Source organism: Pituophis catenifer, unplaced genomic scaffold, assembly GCF_029215685.1.
Source record: "Pituophis catenifer annectens isolate HBS135680 unplaced genomic scaffold, rPitCat1.0.hap2 SCAF_9, whole genome shotgun sequence".
Taxonomy (NCBI): domain Eukaryota; kingdom Metazoa; phylum Chordata; class Lepidosauria; order Squamata; family Colubridae; genus Pituophis; species Pituophis catenifer.
In genome coordinates, this window is record NW_027256889.1 from 15,584,711 (window position 1) to 15,601,760 (window position 17,050).

Genomic DNA, 17,050 nt, shown 5'->3' on the forward strand with positions numbered 1-17,050 from the left:
CTTGCTTGAGCAAGAAGTGGGTTGGACTAGAACAGGGGTCTGCAACCTTAACCACTCAAGAGCCATTTGGACCCGTTTCCCACAGAAAAGAAAGCCACAAAACCCTTCCCGTGCCTGACTATTTCTTGAGCGGCCACAAAACTAGCATATGTAGTTGAATTAAACGTTCTGCTTTCTTCTGAAACTTTTCTTTTCTTGGATTTATCCATGGTTAGCCTACTGGGGGTTGAAAAGCTCAATAAATTGCATGCCGGTGGGTGTCGCACATTGGCGGTTGTGACGCATATTTTGTGTGACAGGGAGCCGCAGCAGAGGGGTGAAAGAGCCACATGAGGCTCCAGAGCTACAGGTTGCTGATCCCTGGACTAGAAGAACTCCAAGGTCCCTTCCAACTGTGTTATTCTGTTATTCTTTTTTGTTCAGAAAAACTTCCTCAGCCACCTTGCCAAAAATTGTGCAATGTTATCTCATTTAGCTGACTATTGTCTTTCACGAGCCATTCTCAAATGTACAACATTAAGAAGAAAGAAAAAGAAAATCTTGTTCTACCACAGAGCAACATAAATTCGCCAGGGTGTTTTGCTCTCACACGTGTAAAAACACATATATCCACCCCATTTGACTTTTAATTCCCCCTTTCCCTTTGCTTTGTTATATTGTTCCAGCTCTATGAAGATCAAAAGATTCTTCGCTGACAATTTAAAAAAAAAATAAAAAAATAGGTATCACACCCAGCAACTGTTTTGCAAGGGGCCATTATCTGTAGGCAATTATCTTTCTCACAGACTCCTACATTTCTCTATAACCTCTCCTTTTACTCTTCCCCCTATCACCATACACACTTGCCAAAACCGTAGAGCAGGACCGAAAAAGATCTTCCTTCTAGAAAAATAATTGAGCTAGCAGTGAACCAGCCAGATCAGGTCAGCTGTTCCTTTTCACCTGCATTTATTTTAATTCTCTAGCTGTGCAACCAAGTGTCACAACCTTTATTTTTCTTATGCTGGCTCCGTCTGCGCAAAGATCTCACCCAATGTTAATAAGTACACATTTGCTCATCTTATATAAGAGGTTTTATAATAGCATTCAGTCTTAACAATTAGGACAGTGTAAACTCAGGCCCAGTGGTGGGATTCAAATAATTTAACAACCGGTTCTCTGCCCTAATGACCGGCTGGGTGGGTGTGGCCATGGTGGGCATGGCCAGGGGGTGTGACAGGAAGCACTTGGCCTTCTGCACCCCTCTGGGAGCAAAAATGGGCCACGGGGGGCACACACCCCCACATCCCATTTTGTGCCTAGGAGGCTTCCCTGCAACCTCCTGGGAGCAAAAACAGGTTGTGGGAAGGCTGCACCACACACCCCCATGCCCCATTTTGGGCTAGTAGGCCTCCCTGCAGTTCCCTGGGAGCCAAATCGGGGTGCGTGGGGACTCCTGGAAGGGACGGGGAGGGAATGGGAGGAGAGGTTAGGGTTAGTGGGGAGGGGAGGGGAGGGGCGGGGCCAGACAGCAATTTAACAACTGGCTCGCCCGAACTGGCCCCAACCAGCTGAATCCCACTACTGTTCGGGCCATACTAAATTTAAAACAAATTTAAAAGAGAATAAATAATCTCTCAGAAATAAGTATCCAACAGAAACCAACAGTTTGAGGTTTACTTAGCACCAGCTTAGGAAATCGAATTTAGGGAGCACCATAAAAAGAGCACCATAACTAAAAAAAAAAAAAATCCCCTTTTCAACTGGTATGGAGCCTTGTTGGCACAGTGGTTAGAATGCAGTATTGCAGGCAAATTCTGCCCAGAGTCTGGAGTTCGATCCCGAGACGGCTCGAGATTGATTCACCCTTCCATCCTTCCAAGGTCGGCAAAATGAGGACCCAGATTGTTGGACGCAATACGGTGAGATTTGTAAAACGCTCAGAGAGCGTTTTACAAAGCAATATGGAGCGGTGTATAAGTCTAAGTGCTATCTATTTCCAACTACAAGGTATCCATAGATGTTTACCACACACACACACACACACACACACACACACAATCACACCCCGCTGCAGAAATGTTACTAAATGGGTGGGTTGATCTGGAAAAAATATATTTAAAATATAATCATAATCATAAGTTTATTTCATAATCATAAGTTTATTTGTCAAACATATATAAGATAACGGGTAAAAGTATAAATATAATTTGAATACATGAAAAGAGTAAGTAAAAAGGAATATTAGGACAGGGATGGTAGGCATGTAGGTGCGCTTATGCATGCCCCTTAGAGACCTCTTGGGAATGGGGTGAGATCTACAGTAGACAGTCTAAGGTTAAAGTTTTGGGGGTTTGGGGAAGAAATATAGAGTCAGGTAGTGCATTCCAGGCATTGACCACTCTGTTGCTGAAGTCATATTTTCTGCAATTGAGTTTGGAACGGTTTACCTTGAGTTTGTATCTATTATTTGCTCGTATATTGTTGTGGTTAAAGCTGAAGTAGTCATTGACAGGAAGGACATTGTAGCAGATAATTTTATGTACTACGCTTAGGTCAGACTGAAGTCAGCGTAGTTCTAAGATGTCTAAGCCCAAAATTTGGAGTCTGGTGGCATAAGGTATTTTATTGCGGTTAGAGGAATGGAGGACTCTTCTAGTAAAATATCTCTGGACTCTCTCGATTGTATTTATGTCCGATATGCAGTGCAAGTTCCAGATAGATGAGCTGTATTCAAGAATTGGTCTAGCAAATGTTTTGTATGCTCTAGTTCGTATTATTATTATTAGTAATATATAGATTCCAAGCTTCAAAGGAATTAGTGATTAAGTACCAGCACTTAGCTTAGGCACTGAAGAGAAGCCAGCCATGTACTTTAAATAATAATGATATCCATTCTGGATTACTATTAGGCAGTTGGTCTTCCCTGATAAATACGTATGTTGTTTCATTGGCAGCAATGCAAAGTGGTTTGCCAGTGCTCTTTCTCCAGGAGGTTTCCCCCCCCGCCCCCAATTTCCTAGTCTACTCTAGTCTAAACCACATTACAAATATTCAGCTTTAAATGGATCAACATTTAACCCAACTGTGTGATGATGGTCTTAACAATGCTAAATACATTGTATTTCATAATTATGGACTATTAATTTTATTTATGCAACTTGTTAGGAGGTTTCTCCTTTCTAGTTGTGTGTGGCTCTAGGGCACAGGGTTCATCTACATTTTTGGCCAAGGAAGCCAGTGTTGTCCGAAGACAATTTTTATGCTCATGTGGCCAGCATCAAAGGTGCATGGAATTCTGTTACCTTCCCACCTAAGTGGTACCTATTAATCTACTTGCATTTGCATGCTTTCAAACTGCTAGGTGGGCAGGAGCTGGAACAAGTGATGAGAGCTCACTCCATCGTGCAGTGCTCAGACCTCGAACCCAGGCTGTCAGCTCACCACCTAACAAGCTCAGCCTCTTTAACCCCTGAGTTATCACATCCCTTATTATATTTATTTTTTCATTTAGTTATTATAATTATTATATTACGATTATTTATAATTGTTCTTTCAAATAATAGATAACTAGGCGGAGCTACCTATTATTTATAGTAAGCACAGAAATGGTTGAGAATGGAATGGAGGTCATTATGAAATGGACCAGTTGAGTCCCTAATAATATCAGATTCCAAAATTATTTGAGAATGGGCAAAACATCAGTGATAGAATGGAAGAGATCTGCTGCTCCCAATCTATGTTCCTTCCAAGCTCATGGACTTTACATATCAAGGATTGATTCTTGGTGAACGTATCTGATTCTTGATGAACATGTCTTTTCTTTTATGTACACTGAGAGCATATGCACCAAGACAAATTCCTTGTGTGTCCAATCACACTTGGCCAATAAAAAATTATATTCTATTCTATAACTATCCCAGCCCCAACTGTTAAAAGGTGGCAGGATGACTGACATGTTCCAGAATTCCACAAAACAGATTAAAAAAATACAAATTTATCTCCTCTGCCCCTTAAGGACTCAAGACCATACACATCTGTCACCTTCTTAAAGGCAACTTGAAAAAAAAAGTGGTCTTTACAGTATAGCCAACCATATTAGGACAAGTTCCTACTAATCAATTAAAAATGTAAACTTCTCACAGGTTTGTGCTCTACAGATGTGTTGGGAGAGCCAAATTCTAGGAATAACCATGCAAAACATCTGGGTCCATCAGCACGATGACTTATTCCATTCATGTCAGTGTTTGTTCTCAAAGTCCATTTCAGTTCAAGGCCAGTATAGAACAGAACAATCAAAGAAGAAGAGGAAGGTCTGAGTTGAAAACAGCAGGTAGAACAGAACATTATTTCCATTGTTGTTTTTTTCTCTCAAAACTGTAAGTCGGGGGTGTCAAACTCAAGGCCCGGGGCCCGGATCTGGCCCACGGGGTGCATAGATCTGGCCCATGTGGCCGCCCTAGAAACAGCGAAGGACCGGCCCACAGTGCCTCTGCCAGCGAAAATGGGCTCCATAGCTCTGTTTTTGGCTGCGACGGCTTCCTACAACCCTCTGCCAGCAAAAACAGAGCTTGGGAGGAGTTGGCAGAAGGTTGCAGGAGGCCGCTGCAGCCAAAAATGGAGCTCAGGGCCCTGTTTTCACTGGCAGAGTGCTCAGGCTTCCACATGCGCCCGACATGAGTGATGTTGAGCTGGCCATGGCCACCCCAGCCACGCCCCCTGGCCACCCCAGGTCAAACACAACCCTGATGTGGCCCTCAATGAAATTGAGTTTGACATCCCTGCTGTAAGTGGCTCTAAGGATTAGAATTTCAACAGGTCTTCTCTGATGCTTTGGAATTGGAATCTCTGGAATTGTAGCTCTGTAAAAACAAACCTCTTTAGCATTTCTTGGCGCTTCCTGAATTTCAGTTTCCGCAATGCCTTGGAGATGGCTCAGTAGCTTAAATCTATTGTGTACAGATGCCCACACAACCTCGGAATGGCAAGGGGGGAAAAAATTGCGCAATTGTCCAGGATTGATTGGCACATGTCTTTGTCCTCCCACAGACTCTTGCTTGTAGCTCCCAGCAAAACTGGATGAACGACTGCAAGAGTTGCGGTTTGTGGTTGATAATTCAATTAACATGAAAGAACCAGACTGGCACGCAGGGTTACTCTGGCTGGACCAGTCTGTCAAGCCAAAATAGGAACAAGAAAGGCTGTTTTTAGAGTTCCAGCTAAGTCTGCAATCAGCTGAAAGGGTATCAGCATTTTCAAGCATTTAAATTAAATACTTCAATGGCCACCATAAGCCGGCAATGTGAGTTTTTTTTTATAATTGGTTGGAAAGGGCTGCTCATCTTTGTATTTAAAGGCGAACCTGGTGGCCAAAAACCGTCAGAAATTCTGTGCATATCTATGGAACAGGTTTTGGCAGAAAGTACTTTCTGTTATTCCGCTTTCATTCAGAGAAAGAATGCCGTGTTGGTCTATGGCAGTGATGGCTAACCTTTTTGCCATAACGTGCCAAAAGTCGGGGGAGTGCGCGTGCCCACCCCCGGTCTCCCCCCGTATTTGGCACACAATGGCACGGTGGGCCCAGTAAGCCCATTTTTTGCCCTCCCCGGGCTCCAGAGCCTTTCTAGGACCCTGTGGAGGGCAAAAACGGCCTTCCCCATCCCTCCGGAAGCCCTCCGGAGACTGGAAATGGCCCGTTTGCCAACTTCCGGTGGACCTGGAAGGCCCGAAAATCAGCTGGTGGAGCTGAGCTCACGTGCCCACTAATACGGCTCCATGTGCCACATGTGGCACGTGTGCCATAGGTTTGCCATCACGGGTCTATGGCAATTTTTCTCAATCTTGGCAGCTTTCAGATGAGTGGATTCCAGGCGTGGGCTGCTACCGGTTCGTCCCAATTCGGGCGAACTGGTAGCGGCGGCGGCGGGAGGCTCCGCCCACCCACCCAGACATCAGCAAAAACGCTTTGCACATGTGCAGAACCTTCTGTGCATGTGCAGAAGCGTCACACCCTCGCAAAGCGAGCACCCACACACTCCCAATAGCAAACCAGTAGCGCCGGGATTTGAATCCCACTACTGGCAGACTCCAATTCCCAGCATTCCCTAGCCAGTATGCTGGCTGGGGAATTCTGGGAGTTGGCGTCCACCCATCTGGAAGCTGCCAAAGTTGAGAAACACTGGTTTACGGTACCAAGAAAAATCCAAAGAAGTCTGGGAGCACCTTTTCCAACTCACAAATGGACAAGTTCCATCTCCTTTTCTTTGAAAACAAGCTCTCTTCTGGCAAGCTTACATAGCAGCGTTACAGCCAAGTGAGCAAACACCAACAACAGTTCAAAAAGTATGTTGGTTGAAGACCAGAATGGGAGACGATCAAGAAATTCCAGAGCTGTAGATTTGATTGGAAAGTTGGGGGGGAAAAAATCAAAATAGAAAAGAAGCCAGTGTCAAGTCCCTTTTATTCCGTTGCCACGGGAAACCGTACAGTCTGGCTCAGAAAATCACTTGGAAGTCAAACTCAACTTGAACGTGGCTTTTATCTTTTAACCCATGTGGGTTTATCAAAGACGGTTGCTATACCGGGTTTTTAACAGCAGAGGTCCCCCCTCCCCATAACTTAGTAAAACGGAGCTAAACTGCATTCTAACATTGGGGCTGCTACAACAACAACAACAAAAAATCTCTGCCATAAAGCACCAGAAAGTGTCAAATTCTAGGTATTAGCAGCATTATACAGCCATCCTAAGCAACAGCCGTTTAATATAGAGTGTGGGGACTGATTATGCTAATGTGCTGCTGCCATTCGCTACACCTTAAATTTGCCTTGCTTAATTGAGCACATGCTTGCTAATAACCCAATAATTAAGCAAATTTTGATGGAGGATGTCACTAGGAAGGGCTCCACGCATTAAAAGAAAATAAAAGGGAAACAGAGGCTTGTTTTATTTATGCAACGGTTGCACAATGCTTTGCCGCCTATGGCTCTGTGGGCGTCGGTTTTAGGGGAAATGTTTATCAGGAGCTAACTGTGAACAACAGTGACTGCATCCCAGCCAAGCTGGTCAGGTTTAAAGCTAATGTGGGAAGTTAGCACCCACCCCTCTCCTAGAAAAAGGAAATATTAAAAGGGCGGAATATTTCCCCTAAAAGGGAGGCAGAAACTCAGCCCCTCCCCCTCTGTCAATGGGCCATTAAGGCCTGAGCCAGCTCATCCGCAACACAAATGACATGCCTCCAGGACATAATAGGATCCATCTAGCAACAGAAACTCACCACATGGCACCTGGGAGACAGACAGCCTACAAAGTTAGCTAAGAGCCCTGCCCAGTGCTGGGCTTCACTTACCTTTGCTACTGGTTCGTGCGTGTGCCACTTCTGCGCATGCGCAGAGCGTATTTGATGACATCCCAGCGGGTGGGCGGAGCCTCCCATCGCTGCTACTACCGGTTTGCCTGAACCGGGGCGAACTGGTAGCAACCCATCACTGCCCCCAACTCCTGGGAAGTCTGACCACCAATCAGAATACATTTCTTACACAGGAACAGGAAGCTCTAAGGTGGGGCCCAGAGAGGGCATAAAACCAGGGCAGTCTCAGCATCTCAGCCTTTTTTTCTTCACCCAACATCATCAAGGCATGTGATCCTGTCCACCATTAAAACCATCTTTCCAAAGCAGCCACCATGTTTCCAGTGTCTTTCTCCCCACTTGGAGCTGAACCCAGAAGGAGATTTCTTCCAACATTAAATTGCCACATTGGACAACAGCCAAGTTCAGAGTTTGCATTAGCACAAAATGGAGTAGTTTTTAGTTTTTGGTTAGTACTAAGGTAGCTGGTTAATGGGACAATTATGCCCCTGGATCCCCAAATCAAATCCAGGCGAGACTTGCTAACCATGGTTTATTAAATAAACTACAGTTTTGCAATTGGCTCTGCAAATGCATTAAGCCATAAACTATGGTTAACAAATCACTACAGTTGCCTAGCTCATTCAAACTTATTTAATAGCCACACACAAAATATGAACTTTTGGCTGATCATTATAGTATCCAAAGCTCCATAAATGAGATCACCTTAGTAAATTGGAGATACCGGTAAAAACCACACGGTTGGCAAAAAAAAAAAATGCTTGACTGTTGTTTTTTGCCAAAGCTGCTGAAAAATTAATGGGCATTTATACAAATTCCAAACAGAGGAAAGCCAATCCCTGAAGTCACACAATACAATAATTTGATTTCTTTGATTTTATCCTAGTGTGTTGGTGAACCCAACTACTGGAGTTTATTCAATTAGTCACAGAAAAGCAAACCATGGCTTAATGCAATAGGTGGATCTAATCAATGAAGCCAATGCATTTGCTGCCTTATGTAAACATGTGCACTGCAAACGCTCTGGGTTAACATTCTTTAAAATTGCCTTTCCCAATTTGGTGGTCTCTGGTTGATTAAAACTCCTGTCATATCTGCCATTGTTGGTCAATATATCTGAAGAGGGGCAAGTAGCAGGAAATAGCTTGAACCTTCTTAATGTAACTAAGAGAGAAATATTGGTTGATGTCTGGGTGATTGCTCAGCAAGACTATTGGGGCTGCTTTAAAATGCGTGCACACACACAATCCACAACTAAAATTCTCATTATGTTTGTCCATTTGTGCTGATTTATCTGGAGAAACTGGTATTCCAGCATGGTCAGCTGTACACTGTTTTAAGCCGGGGAAAAAAAAATGAAAATGTTAAAGTATTCTTGAAAGATGACAGATCAACCAGGAATGCCATCTTCAAACTATCCTCCTTTAAATGAAGATAGGAGACATTTCTCTTGCTAGGCAGCTTTCATTTTTAATAAGTGGATGTTTTATTTTTTAAAAGCAAAGTAACAAAACAAATGATAAAAGAAGAGTCTTAAAAATTCTTCTGGTTCAGAGAAATTCCTGAGTTGAACCCAAGCTTAGCAAAAGACTGGAGAGAAATCAGTTCCTGGTCTCAAAGAACGGTGCTTCTGATATTTATGATAATTAAATCTGATATTATCCTTAGTTGGGCTGGAATAAAGAATATTAGTTAAATACCTATTTTAAGGGTTATTTTTGTTTTTCCTTACTCTTACACAAGAGTAAGCACACTGACACTCTAGATTCATGCATTATACTAGGTCAGTTAATTTAGACCGGGGTATCAAAACCCACGTCGTCATGGTGGTGTCACATGATGCATCAGAACTTTCCCCCCCTTCGCTAAACTGGGCATGGGTGTGGCCAGCGCGCATCTGGCCCACAGGCCGTGAGTTTGACACCCCTGGTTTAGACCATTGAAAACCAAGGAAGTCCTGCTTGCTTCATAGCTGTCCTACTAGGGCAGTCCTTATTTAACGACCACAATTGGAGTCAGCAACTGGTTTAAGCAAAGCAGTTGCTAAGTGAAACCATGACTGTGCTTAGGCTTTCCTTTGCTTTACAAACCTGCGACAATCATAAATGAGAAGATTGCAAAATTAACTTTTTGAGCAGTACTGGAACTGTAGTCGCTAGCCAAGGCAGCTGCTAAGTTGGAACTCCCTGTATTATCAATTGCAGCAGGTAGGAATAAAATAGATATTAAGTTATTTCTCTTGCTGCTGGGAGATATTACATGTTTTGAAGTTTAGCTTGTTGTGCAACGCAGTTTAATCTTTAGGAAGAAGCTGGCAACACAATACTAGTACTACCCATTGTCCCCACAACTCAAGAATCTTTAACAATGAAACTGTCACATCTTGAGAGATCTGAATTCAATCATGAGATGTAGAGCTTCCTCTATGACAGTTTCTTTAAAACTACTACTACTATAGATTTATATTTGAATTCTAAGGCACTATGTATATGTCATAGTTGATCTATTACATGTACTGTACACAAAGCCAGGAGCATGCGTGTTGGATCAGCACAAAGCTGCAAATTATACAGACACAGGACATTTTCGTACCTGTGCAGAAGCATACAGTTGATCTATAAAGGCTATACCTGAATAATCAATGCATTTATTGATTTACGAGTTCTTAGCCACCCAAATTCTGAAGAAGAGTTCTCTGGGTTGCTAAGAGCAAAATCAACATTAAGCAACCGGCCAATTTAGAATTATCCCAAGAAGTCACAAGGAAACATTTAAAAGGCCTTTGGAGGGTGTTTTGAGGAGTGGCAGCAGAGTCCAAAGAAAGAAAGCCCACAGGTAGAAGTGCCACTGTTTCATTAGCTTCTGTTCCTGTGCCTTAATCAGTGGAGTTATCTAATTCGGTGTTTCTCAACCGTGGGAACTTTAACAAGTGTGGACTTCAATGTTCTGGCTGAAGAATTCTGGGATTTGAAGTCCACACATCTTAAAACTTCCTAAGGATGAGGAACACTGATCTAGACATTAACCTCGGTTGTTTATATAACCCAAGATTACAGCACATATTTCCCCATCTCAGCAGTTTCTCCATCACTTCCCCTCACCCCCAATGAGAGAAACTGTATGAAGATATGTTGGTGCAAGACAACCTGAACCAGGGGTGAAATCCAGCAGGTTCTGACAGGTTCTGGAGAATTGGTAGCAGAAATTTTGAGTAGTTCGGAGAACCAGCAAATACCACCTCTGGCTGGCCTCCGAGTGGGGTGGGAATGGAGATTTTGCAGTATCCTTTCCCTGCCATGCTCACCAAGCCACACCCACCAAGCCACACTACACCCACCAAGCCACACCCACAGAACCGGTAATAAAAAAATTAGGATTTCACCACTGCCCTGAACTGTGACTTAATCCCAGGGTTTGTCATGGCCAGCTCGGATTCTGAGGTGTCTGAGAAGGTGATGACTTCAGAGGACGCTGTGGAATAGTAGCCTGCTCCAGAGAGCAGTAGGGAGACATCTTGGGCTGATTGGGGCAGTAGAGGTTATAGACCAGCTGGAAGCAGCAGAATATGAGGGGTTTGATCCAGAAGCTCCTTCCAGTCCTAAGATTTTCAGGGCTGCGTGAAGGACAGATCTTCAGGCTCCTTGCTAAGCAAGAGGTTTCCCACCAGTGACTGCTTGTCCTTGGTGGGGGTCTCTTTTATGACCATCACAGGCAAGCCATCCATTACAGACAAGTAATCCGTTTACTGGGATTTCTTGTCTGTTATGCCCCGAGCTCTTTCCTGTGAAAACTCGGTGCTTTTTGAACCTGGATTGGCTGACAAAACTATGCCAACTCTGTGATCTCTGGAGCATCCACCAATGGGATCTTGCTTGTAAGCATCCAAGTGATCTGGGACAGTTTGAGATTCTGTGCACATCATCCTATACGTCCTGCCTGCCGCTGCTGTAATTTCTCAAAATCAAGTAAAGCCGAGAACTGTACTTCTCTGTATGTGTGTATCAGACCTGTGACAGGACAGAGTGTCTGATTCACACAACGTAACTAGACGAGGGTTAGGCTCGTTTGCAGTTCAAACAGATCATATGAACTTAAGAAGTTCCAACCTTCTTAAGAGGCGTTTTCAGAGACCACTTCGCCATTTCTTGTAATATTCTAAATACTTCTGCAAAGCTTGTGGTTTCCACCCTCAAACTGCGAATATTCTCTTGTGTTTCAATAGTTCCCTTTTTGGCTATTAAAGCCATGGCAGTTCTCACATCTAGAAGAGTGATGTAGAAACTTGTCTACCCCACCTCCCCAGCTGAAGGAGAGGAACCCAGCTACGCAGAGAGCAAGCAAAGCAAAGGCACTGAATTTTCCACCCACAAACATCAGCATTAAAGCAAAATATGTTTTGCCTACAGAAACTGTTCATATTTTTTTTTTTAAAAAAAAATCACCCTTCCTCAAACAAACACTCACCGAAAGCAAAAGTCCAGGCACATAAGTGAAGTAGCAAGAGCAGCCTCCCCATGGTGACTCTCTCCTTTCCCAACCTTTCCTAGCAAATAGATCACCTTCCCTTTTAAATGAAGGCAGCCGGCGAATAGGAGCCTCACCACCTCTCCAACAGGGTGGAGTTTCAACTTGGATTTCAAAAGTGTGGGAGTTGTTTGGGGCAGGAAGAGATGGTTGGCCAAAGAAGGGTGTGGAAAGAAGAAAAGCTGATTGTTAAGAGTCTGCTCGGAATTTAGGAGAAATGACCATATCTTGCATTGGCTTAGATTCACATCTTATACTTGGGTTAGCAATAGCAATAGCACTTAAACTTATATACCGCTTCACAGTGCTTTACAGCCCACTCTAAGCGGTTTACAGAGTCAGCCTATCGCCCCCAACAATCTGGGTCCTCATGTTACTGACCTCGGAAGGATGGAAGGCTGAGTCAATCTTGAGCCTGGTGAGATTCGATCTGCCAAACTGCTGGCAGACTGGCAGAAGTAGCCTGCTGTACTGCACTCTAACCACTGCGCCAATGTGGCTCTATTGAATGAACCTACTTTCTGAATTCAGATAATATATTGAGCTCCAGATTAACCAAACAGGCTGGGTTTTCACCAGGGGTGAAATCCAGCAGGTTCTGGAGAACCGGTAGCGGAAATTTTGAGGAGTTCGGAGAACCGGGAAATACCACCTCTGGCTGGCCCCAGAGTGGGGTGGGAATGGAGATTTTGCAATATCCTTCCCCTGGAGTGGGATGGGAATGGAGATTTTGCAGGATCCTTCTCCTGGAGTGGGGAGGGAATGGAGATTTTGCAGTATCCTTCCCCTGGAGTGGGGAGGGAATGGAGATTTTGCAGTATCCTTCCCCTGGGGTGGGGTGGGAATGGAGATTTTGCAATATCCTTCCCCTGGAGTGGGATGGAAATGGAGATTTTGCAGTATCCTTCCCCTGGAGTGGGGAGGGAATGGAGATTTTGCAGTATCCTTCCCCTGGGGTGGGGTGGGAATGGAGATTTTGCAATATCCTTCCCCTGGAGTGGGATGGAAATGGAGATTTTGCAGTATCCTTCCCCTGGAGTGGGGAGGGAATGGAGATTTTGCAATATCCTTCCCCTGGAGTGGGATGGAAATGGAGATTTTGCAGTATCCTTCCCCTGGTGTGGGGAGGGAATGGAGATTTTGCAATATCCTTCCCCTGGAGTGGGATGGAAATGGAGATTTTGCAATATCTTTCCCCTGGAGTGGGGTGGGAATGAAGATTTTGCAGTATCCTTCCCCTGCCACGCCCACCAAGCCATGTCCACAGAACCGGTAGTGAAAAAATTTGGATTTCACCACTGGTTTTTCACCTTAAAGTCACCAAAAAGACACGAAGATTAATCAAGTTTTGCATGTTGTATGCATGAGATTCCTAGGTTTCTAGTTATCCATATTTGGCAAAGTCAACCCTACCCTAGCCGTCACTGTCTGAATTGGGGTAATAAAACAAACAACAACCCTGAGAATTCCAGGGTCCAAAGTTGAGATGAATCCTGCTGCCTTTTAGACTTTGTGGCCAGGGAGACCTTCTGAAACTTGAGGACAAGGAGTAATGGTTTCTCCTTCCCTGGATAAGTTCAGGCAGAGAATAGAATAGAATAGAATAGAATAGAATAGAATAGAATAGAATAGAATAGAATAGAATAGAATAGAATAGAATAGAATAGAAATTTTATTGGCAAGTGTGATTGGACACACAAGGAATTTGTCTTGGTGCATACGCTCTCAGTGAAAGCCATTAATAAAAGATGATGTAATTTTGATAGCTATACTGACTATCGATTCAATGTCCTAAAGAACTTCTTATAATTTTATGTCAATATTTCAATGTTGCTTAATCATGGACAACTGGACCATGTTTTAATTGAGTATCCCAGTTTTTCCTGATTCACACAATTGTCAACCGCAATCAAATAGGTCCGGTCCAGAGGTTCCTTTATGGTTGACTGTAATACACTGAATCATAAACTAAACTAGCCAATTCCACATCATTGTAGGCCAAAACTGGTTAGCTTGCGATTCAGACAAGAAAAACCTCAGTGTAGGTTCACACATCATCATAAACCAAAATCTGATTTTGCTTGGGGACTTTGTGTGTTCTGGAAGCACATCCAGTGTGGTTTAATCATACATTTAAATAGCAATTGTGCTGGATGAAACCTGTATGCAACGACATCCAAATATTCCAGAAACTTCCCTGAACTAATATTTGGGAGAAAAGCAGATAAAAACCTGAGAAGCCTGTTGAACTGGGTATCTTCACACAAGCCATTAATTTCAATTGCCCCGTAGGAATAAATCAAAAAAATAAAAGGGAAGGAAGACAGCACCCCAAACTGGTTTCATTTGTAATTTATTCTCCCTGCTGCATGCAAGACCGTTAACACCAATTGCCTTGCAGGGAGGATGCAAGATGTTATCTTGTTTTTAAGTAATATTTCATTATATTTTGATTTAACATTGCTTCTATTGCTTGTACACAGTTCCGAGAGGCTTCTCCTTCTGAGAGGCAACAGATATGAATAATGGAAACAATTTCTCCACGCTCTTAGTTCCGAGCTTGCTAAATAATCTGGAATCTGATTTAAAAAACAAACAAACAAACCCCGTTCTATACATTTGGGGGAAAAGCAATATAGATCAACATCACAGCCAACTGTTCGCCTGCCAACTCTAGAATTGCATCTTTTAAAATTATTTTGATGTGTCAGTTTTGGTGAATGGTATTTACAAAATAGAAAAACTTTTGGCGGTTGGGGAAAAAAAAGAAAATCAACCAAAGTCGGTCCCCTTTAAACTATTTTTTTTTTTCAGATTGAGCTAAGCTGCTAAAAGCTAAACTGGACTTTGCATGTTTTTCATCAGTGGGCAAGTTTGTCTGTCTGTCTGTCTATCATCTATCTAGCAATTATCTATCATCTATCTATCTATCTATCTATCTATCATCTATCTATCTATCTATCATCTATCTATTTCTCTCTCTCTTTTCTATCTATCTATCTATCTATCTATCTATCTATCTATCTATCTATCTATCTATCTATCTAAAAAGTTTGCAAATTCCTACCCCGTTTATTAAACCTGGAAATTCTAACCTGCTATTTGGGCATGGAAATCTTCTTCCTGTGTATATAGAAATCCAGGGGTGTCTGCAGAGATCTGGTTAGTAGAAAAGCTCCTTAACAATTCCTCTCCAGATGGAGGAGAAGACTTGAGATCTCCCACAAGTGCTCCAGACCAAGGGTCTCCAACCTTAGCAACTTTAAGACTTGTGGACTTCAACTCACAGAATTCTTCAGCCAGCTTTGCTTTGCTGGCTGGGGAATTCTGGGAGTTGAAGTCCACAAGTCTTAAAGTTGCCAAGGTTGGAGATCCCTGCTCCAGACAGTTGCTTCTCACAAGGAATCAGCAAGACAGATGAGGATCTTTAAAGATTGGGTTAACATATTTCCTTTTCTGATCATTTTCAAAAATGTTTTTTTTTTTTACTTAAACCCTAATGTTTATTAACCCTTTTCGGCTACCAGGATTCTTTGGTTTAATAGCACTCAGTGAGTTTCCTTCTCTTCTTAGTAAAATAAGTTTTAAAGGACAAGTTTAAGGACTTATTATTTTTCCTTTTGGAATAAACAGCGAAGGGGTGATTAGAACTTTGATTCTGAAAAGTTACAAATGGACAAAGGGTCGAGATGGATTTGAAATAAGATTTTTGAATTAATAATAAGAATAATTCATGTGGGAAAATCCTTTTATTTTGAATTATCTTTTAAAAAATGTATAGTTGAAACTTTGAAGATTGAACACTAGAGGGAATCAAAAGGAACTAAGTGTTAAATTCAAACTGGAGCAAAATACTTTTAACGTTGGACATACTGAGGGATCTTTTTGAATAATGGACCTAGAAGTTTATTTTAAGAATGTCTGCTTCTGTAGATGGACTATGCTTAAAAGAAGATATGGCAGAGGAACAAGTTTTGGCAGACAAGACTGGTTAGAAAGTAGATTTTAAAATGACAAGCTCCAAGAACAATACACAAAAAGATGCTACACTGGATATAAAAATGAAACTGGCTGATGTCTTAATAATAAAAAGAGACGTACAAATAACAAACCGAAAGAGCGATTTAGATAACTTTACTATATTGGATTTATAAAAGAGACTTTTATAAACAAGGACTCCCAACCAGTTGAAATCCATACGCCTTAAAGTTGCCAAGGTTGAGAAATATTGCTCTACGATCAAATTACCAAAGCTGAGAGATACATACCTTAGTATCAGCAGTATCACAATTTCCACCCATGTTCCATGGAAAACCAATGAAATGAAATGCAGAGAATCTGAAAAAAAAACACCCCACAGAATAACAGAGTTAGAAGTCTTCTAAATCGAACCATTGCACAGGGAAGAGATCCTATACCCGTGATGGTGAACCTATGGCTCGTGTGCCAGAGGTGGCATGCAGAGCCCTCTCTGTAGGCATGCACGCCGTCGCCAACTGCTCGTCTGGTTTCCGGCATGCACATGTGCACCAGCCAGCTGGTCTTTGCGCACGCTGGAGCGCTGGAAACCTGAAGACCAGCATGAGCACCAGTCAGCTGGTCTTCAGGTTTCTGGCGCTCCGGCGTTGTTGTGACCCAGGCCCATGTAGTTAATATTAAATGCAAAACAGTTCCAAAAAACAAACAGATTTTATTAAAACACCTGAGAACTAACTCATTCTCAGCATATTCCAAATTAAATGGAAGCAAAGTCCTCAAAACACCATTCTTCAGTTTATCTCTGACCTTGGGAGATTAAGCAAACTGCCAAAGGCTTTTCTTGGCAACACTTCAGAAACAGAAGACGCTGACAAGAAAGAAATACATACAAACACGAAGCAAATCTCTCAACAGTTGTTTTCTGGCAAAGAGGCCAAGAGCCATTGCTGATCTTTTAAGCCTTATGGGAGGGGCCAATCATCTCTTGGCCCTACTCCCGAGCCGTCCTCTCTGCTTTAGCTGCTCCTGCCTTCTGGCAGCTCTTCTCATACGTGCACTAGGAACAGGCTCCTCCTGTTCCTCTGCCTCTCTACTGTCAGCCTCTGGAGGCTCCGAAGTCCGCACATCAGTCCCCGATGGCCCTGGCCCAAGCGTGAGTTCTACTTACCTTTACTACCAGTTCGCAATGGGACCGCACACGC

General features: G+C 42.9%; 1 protein-coding gene across 1 annotated transcript in view; it reads right to left on the reverse strand.

Moving 5' to 3' along the window:
- Nucleotides 1–16,199, reverse strand: part of LOC139321053 (digestive cysteine proteinase 2-like) — a 57,337-nt gene extending 41,138 nt beyond the window's left edge. Inside the window, exon 1 of the mRNA XM_070949663.1 lies at nucleotides 16,139–16,199. The gene's annotated coding sequence lies outside the window, so the exon portion shown is untranslated. The remainder of the gene's footprint in view (nucleotides 1–16,138) is intronic.
- Between the last annotated feature and the right edge of the window lie 851 nt (nucleotides 16,200–17,050).